The sequence below is a fragment of the Tamandua tetradactyla genome, chromosome 23 (genome assembly GCF_023851605.1).
Source record: "Tamandua tetradactyla isolate mTamTet1 chromosome 23, mTamTet1.pri, whole genome shotgun sequence".
In the NCBI taxonomy this organism is placed as follows: Eukaryota; Metazoa; Chordata; class Mammalia; order Pilosa; family Myrmecophagidae; genus Tamandua; species Tamandua tetradactyla.
The window spans coordinates 51,433,251-51,449,304 of record NC_135349.1 but is presented as its reverse complement, the minus strand read 5'-3'; the positions used below and the strand labels follow the sequence as shown (position 1 = coordinate 51,449,304).

The 16,054-nt window shown below is 41.6% G+C and overlaps 1 protein-coding gene and 1 long non-coding RNA gene across 4 annotated transcripts in view; one reads left to right on the top strand and one right to left on the bottom strand.

The window, feature by feature from the left end:
* The window catches only part of RBFOX1 (RNA binding fox-1 homolog 1), a 2,222,576-nt gene that overhangs the window by 437,175 nt on the left and 1,769,347 nt on the right, over positions 1 to 16,054 (top strand). The window lies entirely within an intron of this gene.
* Positions 1 to 16,054, bottom strand: part of LOC143667545 (uncharacterized) — a 57,761-nt gene that overhangs the window by 38,984 nt on the left and 2,723 nt on the right. For both annotated transcript variants that reach the window (XR_013168090.1, XR_013168089.1), the window contains exon 2: positions 2,070 to 2,221. This is a non-coding gene — a long non-coding RNA (uncharacterized LOC143667545). The remainder of the gene's footprint in view (positions 1 to 2,069; positions 2,222 to 16,054) is intronic.

Below are 16,054 nucleotides of genomic sequence, written 5' to 3'. Positions count from 1 at the left end.
ATCTCAATTTTCCAAATAAGGAGACCTCTTGGAGAGGCAATTCTAGGCCCACAATCATGCAGCTGGGATGTGGCAGATCTGTTGGAATAGCTTTTTGTTTGCTTACCTGTTAGCACAGGTGATGAGGCCAGCTACAGTCACCACCTGGCATGGGGTGGTACTACCCACCTGTCTTCCCCCCTCAGGATTTGTCTAGGATGCCAGGTCTCCAGGTCTCAGCCTCTTGGCTGGCACCTGGCATAATGAGGCTGCTGGATTTAGCAGGGTAACTGCAGGTAGGAGTCAATTCTCAGCATTTGCTGAATTGTTTGCTTAGTAGGTTTCACCATATCTCACTACATGCAAAAAATGCATTCCTGAGGTGGGTCACAAAAGGCTCTCTCCTTAAAAAGTGGGGCCTTCCATTCCATTGTCTTCCAAAGCAAGCATGAATCCTGCTTCTTCTACCCTCCCTTTTATGTTCTCCAACTTTGTTCTTTTTTAAAGGGCTTTTTATTCAGGTAAAATAGGTTCTCCAATTTAAACTCCTTAGGCCCTACTTGAATTTCCCTCCCCTAAAGCACCATTTCAGCCTTTGTGAATCAATCAGTTTTGACATAATAGATCAGGTGCTTTCCTGAAATACAGTTAAATTGCCCATTATGGAACCACTGTCTCCCAATTCTGGGACATATTCAGAGACCTCAAACAAATTTGTCAGGCCTGGCCTTCTGTTCATAGACTGTGTGATGCCTGTCTCTCACTAAACAAAATACTGCTGAATGGCCTGGATCACTTAAACCTCTTCTCTCACCTGGCACTCTCCCCCTGCCCTACTTTAGACAATGACCCTCCAATGCCAAGGAAGCTACCTTCTTTGACCCATTCTCCTCTACTCTGCAGTGACCCTACTTATCTGGACAAGTATTTGTCTACAGGCAAAGTCCTCATGCAAGTCTTAGAGCCCAGAGCCCAGAGCCCCAGAGAAAGGACTCTGCCACTTCATTCCTCTTTGTCTGCTTTGCTCTTGACCTTGAAACTAATGTTATTACATCATTATCATGTTTATAGCTATAGTATATTACTGGCAATACTAATAACTTTAGATATTATGGTCAATAATATAATTGCTAAAATTATGGCACATTATCATTATAAATATTTTCTTATCATCAATAATAACAACAATATAATATAGTATGTGTCGTAGTGTTATGCCCTTTTATGCATTGAGTGTTTTACTCTATCAACTAAACTTCTCCCAGTAACCCAATGAAATAGATACTATTTTTATTGCTATTTTACTGTTAAGGAAATTGAGGCTCAGAAATGTTTTCAAATTGCCCAAGGGCAGTGGGTAGGGACTCTTTTTTTATACCTGGCCCCAAATTCAAACTTTGATGTGAAAACCGATTTTGCTTTTTATTCATACTCATTAGAAACTCTTAAACTGAACCATTCCCAAGTAGAAACTCCTCTGAGCAAAGGAATGACTTGATAGGATTTCTGTGAAAGTATTTGCATCTGTTAAGGAAGTTCCTGGAATGCTGGCTCAAGGGAAGAAATCTATACTGGGAGGAATTCATTCTCCTGGAGCGAGGGCCTTGTGAGGAGGCACACACCTGCCCTTCCCACTTGGCTTCTATGGGACCATGAAGGTCCCTGTGGCTTTGGAAGGAGAATGTGGGGAGCACCATTTCCTGCTGTCCTTTATCATCTCTGAGTGCTGTGCCTGACCTGTGTGAGGCATCTGGGTCCCTGGGATGGCTTGGCAGTTCACTCTGAGAATCTCCCACTTTGAACTTCTGATTGTCTTTACCTTCCACATGGTCAAGAGCCACCTGAAATAAGGTTCCGTTTTTGACACACAAAGATCTCCATGTGAGGTTCCTGAGAGCTCCCTACCACTATGTGTAATGACCTCCTTTCCTTCCTCTCCACCTTTAGCAAAGTTCCAAGATCACCTGTAAGTCTGCTCATCCTGGCCAAAAGTCTGTACTTAACAAACCTCTTTTCATCAGTGGTTGCCAAGGCTCAACATTATCTCACTTTAAACTGATGTTGAGAAACAATGACAGGGTAAACCTTACCTGCATAGCCCTGACTCCTGCCAAATGTCTCCACTGACCAATGAGAATCCTGAAATCATCCCAACACTTGCATGGTCCACCTGGGTTGCAAAAGGTTCATGGAGACAATGATCCTTTGTTGAGAACTTGCCATTGCTGAGGACTCTAGTTAACTGAGTACATCAGGGTGTGGGGAGAAGAAGGGAAAGGAACAAAGAAAAAAATTAATATAATTGTGATTCAGAACATAGACTTGGGAGATGGGCAGACCAAATCTATCACTTACAAACTTCGGAAAAAGACTTAGACTTCCTGTCCTTCAATTTTGTCATCTGTCAAATGGAGATACTAATATCTACCTTCCAAGGGGATGCATTATACCTTTAAAGTTAAGTTCTAAATCAGAGCTGGTGGCAAAAACATTCACAAATCAATTTTCTCTTGAAGGTTGCAAAGTTGGAATCTAGTACAGCTAGTTTTTCTTCCATCCAAGAAACAGATTACTTTTTTTTTTTTTTTTTTCGGTTGAGCATCTGGTAAGTAAATGGATTGCATTTAGGGGACGTAAATAACAACACAGTCATTCTGGGAGTAGCACATAGAAACCGAGAACTGCTCTATCCCACAAGAAGCTTCAATATTATTATAGGGAACTCAAGAATACTTGCATCTTTCCTCCCGCTACCCCCTCTACTCAAATCTCAAGCAAGGAGGAAAATATTCACAAACTACACTCAGGAAGCTGGCTGGGCTATGTGAAGAGTTTTGTTTCTTATGTCTGTATATCAATTAGGGTTCAGTGACAGACACTAGATACCATTCCAGTTAGTTTAACTAAGTATAAGGACTGATGACTAGGTTTTAGGGGCTTACAATACTATTGGAATGGCAGGACTCCACTCAGTCCCAATTCATGTATCTCAAAAGTGCATCTGATAAGAGCCCTAAATTATTCACAGAATTCATCTGCAAAGGAATTTGGGGAACTTAGTCTTTAGGTTTCTGGCCTTGGCAGTAGAGGAAGGAACAATAGAAGGAGATGATGATTGAGACAACCAGTCTGCAATGTCCATCAAAACATGGCAATCCTACATGGCCTTAATCAGAAGCTAACCACAAGTTTTATTGCTCATTTCTTCCCAATGTCCGGGCCTGATCCTTGAGGATTCAGTACCCTAGAGAAAAAAGCCTATACCCTCTCATGCCAGAGGTAAGTAATCCAGAGAGGCACATAAAAGGAGTGAATATTTGCCTCTAAGCCTAGAGTGGAGTTGGCCTCTCAGCCTCAGAGGATCTGTGGGAAACAGAGAACTGTGTAACATCTTCCATCTTTGGTCCCATGCAGCACTAAAATTTTTAATAAGTCAGTGGTTCTATCATTGTCCTGGATTTGACCAACAAGTTTATTTCTCTCCTTGGGTTAAAATAATTACCACCACTGCCACCACCATCACCACCACCACAGTCATCATCACCATTACCACCACCATCACCATCTGTGTCATCATCATCACCATAATCACCAGCTTCATCATTGTCACCATCATTGCCATCACCATAACCACTGCCATCACCACCCCCATCACCATTGTCATTACCATCACTATAATCATCACCATCACAATCATCACTGTCATCATCATCATCACAATTTACATCAGTGTTTACCAAATACTTTATATTTGCTGAAAAACTTTACCTGTGGTAGTATCTCAGTTAATTCTCACATGTCTTACGGGGTGGGTACTACAATTATTCCCATTTTTCAGAGGAAGAAATAGACCAAAAGGAGTAATGCCATCAGGATATGATCCCTGGTTGTCTGAGCCCAGAGTGAAGAGTTAGAGAGGTTACCTTCCTTCTGCATTTGACATGTAAAGCTCAAGAATGCAGGGACTGGCTATGTAATCTGAATCATCAAAGGCAAGGGGAAATCTCTGTAGGTGAGAGAGGGAGTGCTATAGAGGAAGAAATGCCCCTGTGCATCTGTAGACCATGATGTGCTGAAAAGAGCAAGAAGCAAGGTGGGTATGGAAGATAGGGCTAGATGGTAAAGGTCTTCAAGGAACTATAAATGAGAAGAGGGAGGAAGTCACCAGTCATTTTCCAGATATATATGTGCCTTTCTGTATACCACAAGAAAAAATAAGAAGGCAACTCTGCATTTTGTGCATTAGCCTCTCAATCAGTGGCCCATTATCTCTTCTATTCAGGTGTTTAATGGAAGCCCATCTCTCCTGCCAATCCTCAGAGCTTAATGAATCTAGAATCCCTTAAACGGCATCAGTGAGCTGGGTATTTCCCTGCAAAGCAGCTTCATTGCAGCCATGAACTGGGTCATATTTTTCCTTTTCTTTATATTCTAATGAATAAATGATATTCCCATTGGTTATTTATCTACTTTTAGAATTTGAATGGAATTCTACTGATAATTATGGCATTTCACCATTTGATAGAAAATTGGCACCTGCTGCCTGGAGATAATAGTCCAATTCAGCATCTATGAAATATGGAATTTTCTGCTAATTCCTACCTTGAAATTTTTAAATCATCAGTGGAGTTGGTTATTAAAATTCAAGAGTTCAAAGACCTGGAGCCAAGGGGGAGCATCCATTCCTCATTAAAATTACAGAAACTAACAACGACTGCTGGACAAAAGATTCCCAGCCCAGGAAGGCATAAAGCAACTCAGGAGCAAGAATCCTCCTTGGTAATGTGGCTATTTCTACAGGAGACTCAAGTGGGGAATAGGAGGAAGTTGTGGGGTATTGGTCAGATTTCACAGAAATGGGAGAAGGCAGTAAGGCATGGGGGAAAAGGCACAGTCTTTGGGGTCAGGCAGATAATGGTTAGAATTCTAGCTGTGTGTGACTAGGCCTTTCTGAGCTGCAGTTTCTGTATTGGTAAAACTGATACAAACAATAATACCCCTTTTGACAATGAATAACTAGTTCCTAATCTTTAAATGAACCCAAATCAATCTTATCTATTCTTTGTCCATTTATTTCCTTTTGTCCCAAACAGTCTGCTGGGCCCTGTGGATACAGTGGGGAGCCAGCCAGACTGGTTCCTTGCCCTCATGGAGATTATTCACAAAAAATGGGGTTTTAAGTCCTTAATGATATCTTTACCTATCCAAAATACATGTAAAGGCTTGTAAAGACTGGACTATTCTCTCTCTGATTAAGAGCATTGCCTGCAATTAGCACCTAAAAAAGTTGACTTAGGGCAGATTCTTTAGGATGATGGAAATATTCTGTTTTTATTGTGACAGATATAGATAACTATATATTTGTCAAAACTCATCCAATCGTATAACTAAAAAAGGGGAAATTTTACTGGGTATAAATTATACTTTAATAAACCTGACTTTTAAAATAAACAAAAAATGTCCCCTTTTGAGATTGAACCACTGCCAGTTAACTGGGGGTGGGGGGGCTCAGAAAAGAAAAAATGTGACAGTAAAATGTCTTCAGAGGAAGAACCATAGAGGCTGGGGTCTGAAGTCCAGATGCCTCAGGCCAGGAGAGCAGACCCACCAAACACATGGAGAGGGTGAGTTTTCCCTGAAGGCTGAGGATGGGCCTTCCACCTCATCGCTGTGGAAGAGTTGTGCCATCTCAGGCATCGGAGAGGGTGGAGCACATTCCTTGGGGATTGGGGAGAGTCTGGTTGCCACCACGTGGAGGGGTTGAACGTGTGCCCTGGAGGTGGCAGAGAGCCATGAGAACTACAAAAGCCCACGCAGCCAAAGACCTTTGGAGCTGAAGAAGGAAAATGCCCCTGGGGGAGCTTCATGAAAGAAGAAGCCTGGAGAGAAATCTAGCAGACATTGCCATGTTCACCATGTGCCTCTCCAGTTGAGAGAAACCCTGAACTTCACCGGCCTTTCTTGAGTGAAGGTAACCTCATGTTGGTGCCTTAATTGGGACATTTTTATAGGTTTGCTTTAATTTGGACATTTCCACAGCCTTAGAACTGTAAACTAGCAACTTATTAAATTCCCATTTTTAAAAGCCGTTCCATTCTGATATATCACATTCTGGCAGCTAGCAAACTAGAACACCCCTCCTTCCCAACCCTATCTTTACCGATGGCCTAGCCTTTCCCTAGATACTTTCCTGTACTATGTAGAGCTGTAAGAAACTCCTTCTTCAACCACTGCCTGGCTTAATATACTTCTTACCTGCTGGGGCTTGCTGGTGAGTAACTTGTCAAGTCAAAGACCAAATGCCTTAATCCCTACTGAAACCTGATTCCCACTGAGCCCCATGGAAACTTGCCATTGCAAAGAGGTAGTATCAGCTTTTGATCTTCAGCTAAACTTATAATCTCACTTAAATCCATTGAATTCAGAACCAGTTTAAGGTGCATTTGTATGACATTCTTCCTATTTGGTGCCAAGCTTCTAAGCTTGCATGTAAGTGATTCTTGAGTGACTTTGTATTGAATATCCACACTGCACAGTGAACCCGTCCAAGGCAGGGACTACAGACTAGTCTGCTCTGTAACCCAAGGGCATAACACAGGATTTGGCAGGTAGTAGACATGAAGTTAAATTTGATTGAACCTAACTGACTGCAAAGAATGAAGAGAGAGAAAAGAATACGTCTCCAAGTAAGACACCCCATGGAAACACTATGTGCAGTCCACAGTGATAGGGTTGAGTAGGGGCTATTTTTAAAAAAAAATTGTTTATCCTGTTTTCCCTAGTTCTTTGGTATCCATGCTTTTTGCTTCTGTGGTCATAGAGATATTGGTCTTGGCTAAGAAAAAAACTTGAAATCACCTTTTAATAATTCCACACCCCAGTTCATTGAAAGGAGGTGCTTGGACAGTCCCTTGGCATCAAGGAGTAGCCTTCAAACTCCTCCACATTTCCTAGTTCCTGTAGCTTTTCCTCAAACCCAGACAGTGTTAGACCTAAAACGCTACAGAACAGAGCAGGAACATCACCTGGCTCTGTTCTCAATCCCATCTCAGATCCCTCCTAACCGGTAGCAGGGATGCCCAAGGCTTTGGTATTAGAAAAGCATCTTTCTTCCCTTTCACCAGCCTTCTCTTTCCAGCGCTGCCCTGAGTGTAACTTTCCTGTCCTGCCACAGCCTTGATTCCTCTCTTGCTGCCCCACCTCTACCATTCTCCTGTTCTGATTACTAAGCGTCAATGTGTGTTGCCTGTCAATGTAAATGTATGAGAACCCACATGAACCTTGTTCAGGCAACTGTGTCTATGTTCATTACATATGAGTGTACCAGATGGAGGGGAAGCCGTAGGTATAAATGTTCTCTTTGAAGCTGAGATTCATATATATCGATCTTCCTTTGTACAAAGGGAAAAATGACCGTGATGTGCTAGGCTTTAAAGTTCACAAAAGATTTTGACATCATGATTTCATTTATCTACCTTAATTACTGTCTATGAAGGTGGTAATGGGCTGCAGGGTTATGTATAACCAAGCAGTGACTCTTTACCTCTTAGTCACAGATCTGGTCACCCAACATCCCTTTACTTATTTTGTGCAGGGATGAAGTGAAGTGAACCTGGCATCCTGGAGGGATGCTGGGGCCTGTGTTTGGGGAAGTACAGGGTACTGGCTTGGAGATTCTGGGCTGTCTCCTTTGTTTCAGAATCAGACAACATAGCACCATCTAAAGTGATTCTCCCTTCAATCTTTTTCACTTTTCTTAAAAGTGCACCAGAGCAACACCCAGGGAGGTGTGATTCAGCCACCCACGGCCATATGGGGCTGCTTCTTGTTCCAGCTTCTGCTCCCTCTTCCCCTAGACCCCTTCCTGTTTCTTAATGAGAGAAGGGATCTCCCACTCAGTTTCCTAGATGTACTGGAGGGGCAGGCAGGAGCTTTTCGTACCTCACTGGAAGGGTTCAAGATGGATGCAGCAGAGATGTTTGCCTCAATATTTTATTTTTTAAGTTCACTATCTGTGTCTCTCCATATTTTCCTGTGCCTGTGTCTCTCTGATAGTCTGTCTCTGTCTCTTTGTGCTGCTTTCTATCCCCTCCCCTCTCTCCATCTGTGTATGTCTGTCTCTTTGTATCTCTGCCTTTCTTTCCATCTGTTTGTGTGTCTGTGAATCTGTCTTCTTGTCTCTTTTTCAAACTCTCTTTTTCCCTCTTTCTTTCTCTCTCCCTCCCTCCCACTCTCATTCCCCCTCTATCTCCATCCTTCTCTCTCTCTCCTTCCCAACCTCCTTTTCTCTCTCCTTATCCTCCTCTGCCTCTCTCTCTATCCTCATCCTTCTTTCTGTGATTCTTAGTCCCTCTCTCCCTTTTTTTTTCTCAAGCTCCTCTCTGGTGAAACAGGGTTGACAATGGTGCAAAGATGGGCACCTTGCATTCCCCACAATTTACTTGGGGTCCAACATTAGTGTACTTTTTGTTGGATGTCATACATCAACAAGCAGTGTTATTACACAAGACCTGTAGTGTTTTCAAAAAAGAATTCTGGAAAAAAATATTTTGACTGAACATTGCCTATACAATTTCCCACTTTACCCTTCTCTTTGAGTAACTTTCTCCTGTTCTTTGTATATCAGTAAATTGGTATTTCTCATTGGATAAAGAGCACTTGGAGTTTCTCTACCAGCATATCCATTATATAGAGTTTATGATTATAGCGATGGTTGCACAATTCTGAACAAACTTAAAACCACTGACTTACATACTTTAAGTAAAATAATTAAAAAAAAATAAATAAAGGAGTTATGAAGCACCTCCCATTGTTTGCAGCTTAACTTCAGATTATCCATTAGAACCATGTGAATTTTGAGGGCGTATAGCATGTGAACCAGGATTTATTTATGACTATGCTATAAATACATCATGGTGAAATGCCGTGCATTAGCTTCTGCTGAAATCAATTGGTTAATCTAAACCTAGCTAAAGGGGCTTGGAGAATGTCAACTTTGAAGCAAAAACAAAGGAAGATGGAATGCAATCATTATAGGACTGGCTCTCTGTGGGCTTCCTTCCCTCTGAAGAAGACATGCTAATCCTCCTTACCCCCCACCAGGTCTCACCACAAATGTCCCTTCCTCCTGAGGCCTTACTTGAACCCCAAGATTAGACAAAGCTTCTCTATGCTGTGTTCCCCAAACATCCTGGGCTACTTCTAACTCTTCATTATTGTTTTCCTTCTTGGTTAGATTATGTGTCATCTTCTCCTGTGTGTTGTAAGATCCTTAAACGTGGGAACTGTGTCTCTTTTGCTTCTTGATGGTTCCTCAGGAACTAAAAAGCTCCTAGCACATAGTATGTATTACATAGTATGTATATAATAATTCTTTATGCAAGGGAGAATGAAAAAAAGGGAGAAAGGAAAGAGAATGAATAAGAGGGGGCTTGTTTTCCAATATGGGCACTGAGACTGGTCCCAATGAAATATTCAACATTCCATGCATATTTGTTGAGAATATATATGCAAAGTTCTGTGTACCAGACTGTGTTATAGGTACTGGGAATATAGCAGTGGGCAAAACAGGCAAGCATCTCTGGCATTACAAAGATTTCATTCTAGTAGAGAGGAAAAAAGAAACAGACAATTAAAAAAAATCAGTGGGGGGTTGGCCATGATGGCTCAGCAGGCAGAGTTCTCACCTGCCATGCCAGAGACCCAGGTTCAATTCCCAGTGCCTGCCCATGCAAAAAATAAAATATAAAAAATAAATAAATAGACTTCCGGAGAAGATGGCAGCTCAGTAAGGCGCACGGGTCTTAGTTCTTCCTCCAGAACAACTACTAAAGAACTAGAAACAGTACAGAACAGCTCCCGGAGCCACGACACAGACCAAACACACAGCGTACCCCATTCTGGACTGGCTGGACCGGCTAAGAGACTCCACTGCAGTGAGGTCCCTGAGAGGCATGCACTTCCCCGGGCCGCGGCGGCTGGCGGCCGGAGCCCCTCCCTCCCTCCTGGGCCGGCTAGGAGCTTTGTATCGGCAGTTCCCCAAGCCGCGGCGGCCGGCGCCCCTCCCCCATGCATGGCTTCCCGGGCCAGCTGAGAGCCTCGGAGCAGCGGTTCCCCAAGCCGCGGTGGCCGGCGACCGCAGCCCCTTCCACACACGCGGCTTCCCGGGCTGGTTGGGAACCTTGGAGCGGCGGTTCCCCAAGCTGCGGTGGCTGGCGACCAGAGCCCCTTCCACACACGCGGCTTCCTGGGCCAGCTGGAACCTTGGATTGGCGGTTCCCCAAGCCGCAGCGGCCTCCCGCACGCAGCTTCCTGGGCCGGCTGGGAGCTTTGGATCGGCAGTTCCCCAAGCCACGGCGGCTGGCGCCCCTCCCCCACGCGCAGCTTCCCGGGCTGGCTGGGAGCCTCAGAACAGCGGTTCTCCAAGCCGCGGCGGCTGGTGCCCCTCCCCCACGTGCGGCTTCCTGGGCTGGCTGGGAGCCTCAGAACAGCGGTTCCCCAAGCCGCGGCGGCTGGCGACCCTCCCCCACATGCGATTTCCCGGAGGGAAAGGAAAGAGTTTCCAACAGTAGTTGAGACTGAGCCCAACCTAACATCAATAGCGGCATTAATAAACAACTTCTGACTACTGAAAATAGGCCCTCAGCTCAGGCAAAACTGATCAAGGCAGAAGTCGCCAATTGGGCTAACTGAAAAAGAGGAAAGGGGGCGAAACAGAGCCTTCTGCGGATGTTTCTATGAAGGCTTTGTTGCCTCTGGGCTCAGCGCTGGGATTACACAGGTTGCAACTGCCCCGAATGCAGAAACAGGCTGCTTTCAGGGCTCTCTACCACCTGAACCTTCCCCGCGGGAGGGGTGAAACGCAACTCAGGTGGAATCCCTCTCTCAAGGAATTCAGATCCCAGGACTTCACAATTTGAAGCCATTAAAACCAACCTACAACCTTTCCTCTGTCTCCACCACACACCCAGCAGCGAGAGTCTTCCAAAGTTAAAGGAGCCACAACATCTTTTGCTGGTGGGACCCGCAGGCAGACAAGCACCACATACTGGACAGGATAAGAAAAACAGAGCCCAGAGAATTCACAGGAAAGTCTTTCAACCTGCTGGGTCCCACACTCAGGGAAATCTGATTAAATGCCCAGACGCCAGCAAAAAATAAAAAATCACCAGGAAAATTGAAGATATGGTCCAGTCAAAAGAACAAACCAATAGCTCAAATGAGATACAGGAGCTGAGACAACTAATTCTGAATACATGAACAGAAATGGAAAACCTCTTCAAAAATGAAATCAATAAATTGAGGGGGGACATGAAGAAGACATGGGATGAACAAAAAGAAGAAATGGAAAGTCTGAAAAAACATCACAGAACTTATGGGATTGAAAGACACAGTAGAAGAGATGAAAAAAACAATGGAAACCTACAATGGTAGATTTAAAGATACAGAGGATAGAATTAGTGAACTGGAGGATGGAACATCTGAAATCCAAAGAGAAACAGAAACTATAGGGAAAAGAATGGAAAAATTTGAGCAGGGGCTCAGGGAATTGAATGATAATATGAAGCATACAAATATACATGTTGTGGGTGTCCCAGAAGGAGAAGGGAAGGGAAAAGGAGGAGAAAAACTAATGGAAGAAATTATCACTGAAAATTTCCCAACTCTTATGAAAGACCTAAAATTACAGATCCAAGAAGTGCAGCGCACCCCAAAGAGAATAGACCCAAATAGGCGTTCTCCAAGACACTTACTAGTTAGAATGTCAGAGGTCAAAGAGAAAGAGAGGATCTTGAAAGCAGCAAGAAAAAAACAATTCATCACATACAAGGGAAACCCAATAAGACTATGTGTAGATTTCTCAGCAGAAACCATGGAAGCTAGAAGACAGTGGAATGACATATTTAAATTACTAAAAGAGAAAAACTGCCAACCAAGACTTCTATATCCAGCAAAATTGCCCTTCAAAAATGAGGGAGAAATTAAAACATTTTCAGACAAAAAGTCACTGAGAGAATTTGTGACCAAGAGACCAGCTCTGCAAGAAATACTAAAGGGAGCACTAGAGTCAGATATGAAAAGACAGAAGAGAGAGGTATGGAGAAGAGTGTAGAAAGAAGGAAAGTCAGATATGATATATATAATACAAAAGGCAAAATGGTAGAGGAAAATATTATCCAAACAGTAATAACTCTAAATGTTAATGGACTGAATTCCCCAATCAAAAGACATAGACTGGCAGAATGGACTAAAAACAGGATCCTTCCATATGCTGTCTACAGGAAACACATCTTAGACCCAAAGATAAACATAGGTTGAAAGTGAAAGGTTGGGAAAAGATATTTCATGCAAATAACAACCAGAAAAGAGCAGGAGTAGCTATACTAATATCCAACAAATTAGACTTCAAATGTAAAACAGTTAAAAGAGACAAAGAAGGACACTATATACTAATAAAAGGAACAATTAAACAAGAAGACATAACAATCATAAATATTTATGCACTGAATCAGAATGCCCCAAAATACGTGAGGAATACACAGCAATCACTGAAAAGGGAAATACACATATCTACCATAATAGTTGGAGACTTCAATTCACCACTCTCATCAATGGACAGAACATCTAGACAGAGGATCAATAAAGAAACAGAGAATTTGAATATTGCAATAAATGAGCTAGACGTAACAGACATTTATAGGACATTACACCCCACAACAGCAGGATACACCTTTTTCTCAAGTGCTCATGGATCATTCTTAAAGATAGACCATATGCTGGGTCACAAAGCAAGCCTCAACAAATTTAAAAAGATTGAAATCATACACAACACTTTCTCAGATCATAAAGGAATGAAGTTGGAAATTAATAATAGGCAGAGTGCCAGAAAATTCACAAATACGTGGAGGCTCAACAACACACTCTTAAACAACGAGTGGGTCAAGGAAGAAATTACAAGAGAAATTAGTAAATATCTCGAGGTGAATGAAAATGAAAGCACAACATATCAAAACCTAAGGGACGCAGCAAAGGCAGTGCTAAGAGGGAAATTTATTGCCCTAAATGCCTATATCAGAAAAGAAGAAAAGGCAAAAATTCAGGAATTAAATGTCCACTTGGAAGAACTGGAGAAAGAACAGCAAACTAACCCCAAAGCAAGCAAAAGGAAAGAAATAACAAAGATTAGAGCAGAAATAAATGAAATTGAAAACATGAAAACAATAGAGAAAATCAAAAAGACCAGAAGTTGGTTCTATGAGAAAATCAATAAGATTGATGGGCCCTTATCAAGATTGACAAAAAGAAGAAGAGAGAGGATGCAAATTAATAAGATCAGAAATGGAAGAGGAGACATAACCACTGACCTCACAGAAATAAAGGAGGTAATAACAGGATACTATGAACAACTTTACGCTAATAAATACAACAATGTAGATGAAATGACAAGTTCCTAGAAAGGCATGAACAACCAACTTTGACTCAAGAAGAAATAGATGACCTCAACAAACCAATCACAAGTAAAGAAATTGAATCAGTCATTCAAAAGCTGTCCAAAATGAAAAGTCCAGGACCAGATGGCTTCACATGTGAATTCTACCAAACATTCCAGAAAGAATTAGTACCAACTCTGCTCAAACTCTTCAAAAAAATTGAAGTGGAGGGAAAGCTACCTAATTCATTCTATGAAGCCAACATCACCCACATACCAAAACCAGGCAAAGATATTACAAAAAAAGAAAACTACAGACCAATCTCTCTAATGAATATAGATGCAAAAATCCTCAACAAAATTCTAGCAAATCGTATCCAACAACACATTAAAAGAATTATACATCATGACCAAGTAGGATTCATCCCAGCTATGCAAGGATGGTTCAACATAAGAAAATCAATTAATGTAATACACCATATCAACAAATCAAAGCAGAAAAATCACATGATCATCTCAATTGATGCAGAGAAGGCATTTGACAAGATTCAACATCCTTTCCTGTTGAAAACACTTCAAAGGATAGGAATACAAGGGAACTTCCTTAAAATGATAGAGGGAATATATGAAAAACCCAAAGCTAATATCATCCTCAATGGGGAAAAATTGAAAACTTTCCCCCTAAGATCAGGAATAAGACAAGGATGTCCATTATCACCACTATTATTCAACATCGTATTGGAGGTTCTAGCCAGAGCAATTAGACAAGAAAAAGAAATACAAGGCATCAGAATTGGAAAGGAAGAAATAAAACTATCACTGTTTGCAGACGATATGATACTATACGTTGAAAACCCGGAAAAATCCACACCAAACTACTAGAGCTAATAAATGAGTACAGCAAAGTAGCAGGTTACAAGATCAACATTCAAAAATCTGTAGCGTTTCTATACACTAGCAATGAACAAGCTGAGGGGGAAATCAAGAAACGAATTCCATTTGCAATTGCAACTAAAAGAATAAAATACTTAGGAATAAATTTAACTAAAGAGACAAAAGACCAATACAAAGAAAACTACAAAAAACTGTTAAAAGAAATCACAGAAGACCTAAATAAATGGAAGGGTATACCGTGTTCATGGATTGGAAGACTAAATATAGTTAAGATGTCAATCCTACCTAAATTGCTTTACAGATTCAATGCAATACCAATCAAAATCCCAACAACTTATTTTTCAGAAATAGAAAAACCAATAAGCAAATTTATCTGGAAGGGCAGGGTGCCCTGAATTGCTAAAAGTATCTTGAGGAAAAAAAACGAAGCTGGAGGTCTCACGATGCTGGACTTTAAGGCATATTATGAAGCCACAGTGGTCAAAACAGCATGGTATTGGCATAAAGATAGATATATCGACCAATGGAATCGAATAGAGTGCTCAGATATAGACCCTCTCATCTATGGACATTTGATCTTTGATAACGCAGTCAAGCCAACTCACCTGGGACAGAACAGTCTCTTCAATAAATGGTACCTAGAGAACTGGATATCCATATGCAAAAGAATGAAAGAGGACCCGTATCTCACACCCTATACAAAAGTTAACTCAAAATGGATCAAAGATCTAAACATTAGGTCTAAGACCATAAAACAGTTAGAGGAAAATGTAGGGAGATATCTTATGAAACTTACAATTGGAGGCGGTTTTATGGACTTTAAAGCTAAAGCAAGAGCACTGAAGAAATAAATAAATAAATGGGAGCTCCTCAAAATTAAACACTTTTGTGCATCAAAGAACTTCATCAAGAAAGTAGAAAGACAGCCTACACAATGGGAGACAATATTTGGAAACGACATATCAGACAAAGGTCTATTATCCAGAATTTATAAAGAGATTGTTCAACTCAACAACAAAAAGACAGCCAACCCAATTACAAAATGGGAAAAAGACTTGAACAGACACCTATCAGAAGAGGAAATACAAATGGCCAAAAGGCACATGAAGAGATGCTCAATGTCCCTGGCCATTAGAGAAATGCAAATCAAAACCACAATGAGATATCATCTCACACCCACCAGAATGGCCATTATTAACAAAACAGAAAATGACAAGTGCTGGAGAGGATGTGGAGAAAGAGGCACACTTAGCCACTGTTGGTGGGAATGTCAAATGGTGCAACCACTGTGGAAGGCAGTTTGGCGGTTCCTCAAAAAACTGAATATAGAATTGCCATATGACCCAGCAATACCATTGCTAGGTATCTACTCAAAGGACCTAAGGGCAAAGACACAGACAGACATTTGCACACCAATGTTTATAACAGCATTATTTATAATTGCAAAGAGATGGAAACAGCCAAAATGTCCATCAACAGATGAGTGGCTAAGCAAACTGTGGTATATGCATACGATGGAATATTATGCAGCTTTAAGACAGAATAAACTTATGAAGCATGTAATAACATGGATGGACCTAGAGAACATTATGCTGAGTGAGACTCCCAAAAACTAAAGGACAAATACTGTATGGTCCCACTGATGTGAACCGACATTAGAGAATAAACTTGGAATATGTCATTGGTAACAGAGACCATCAGGAGTTAGGAACAGGGTAAGATAATGGGTAATTGGAGCTGAAGGAATACAGA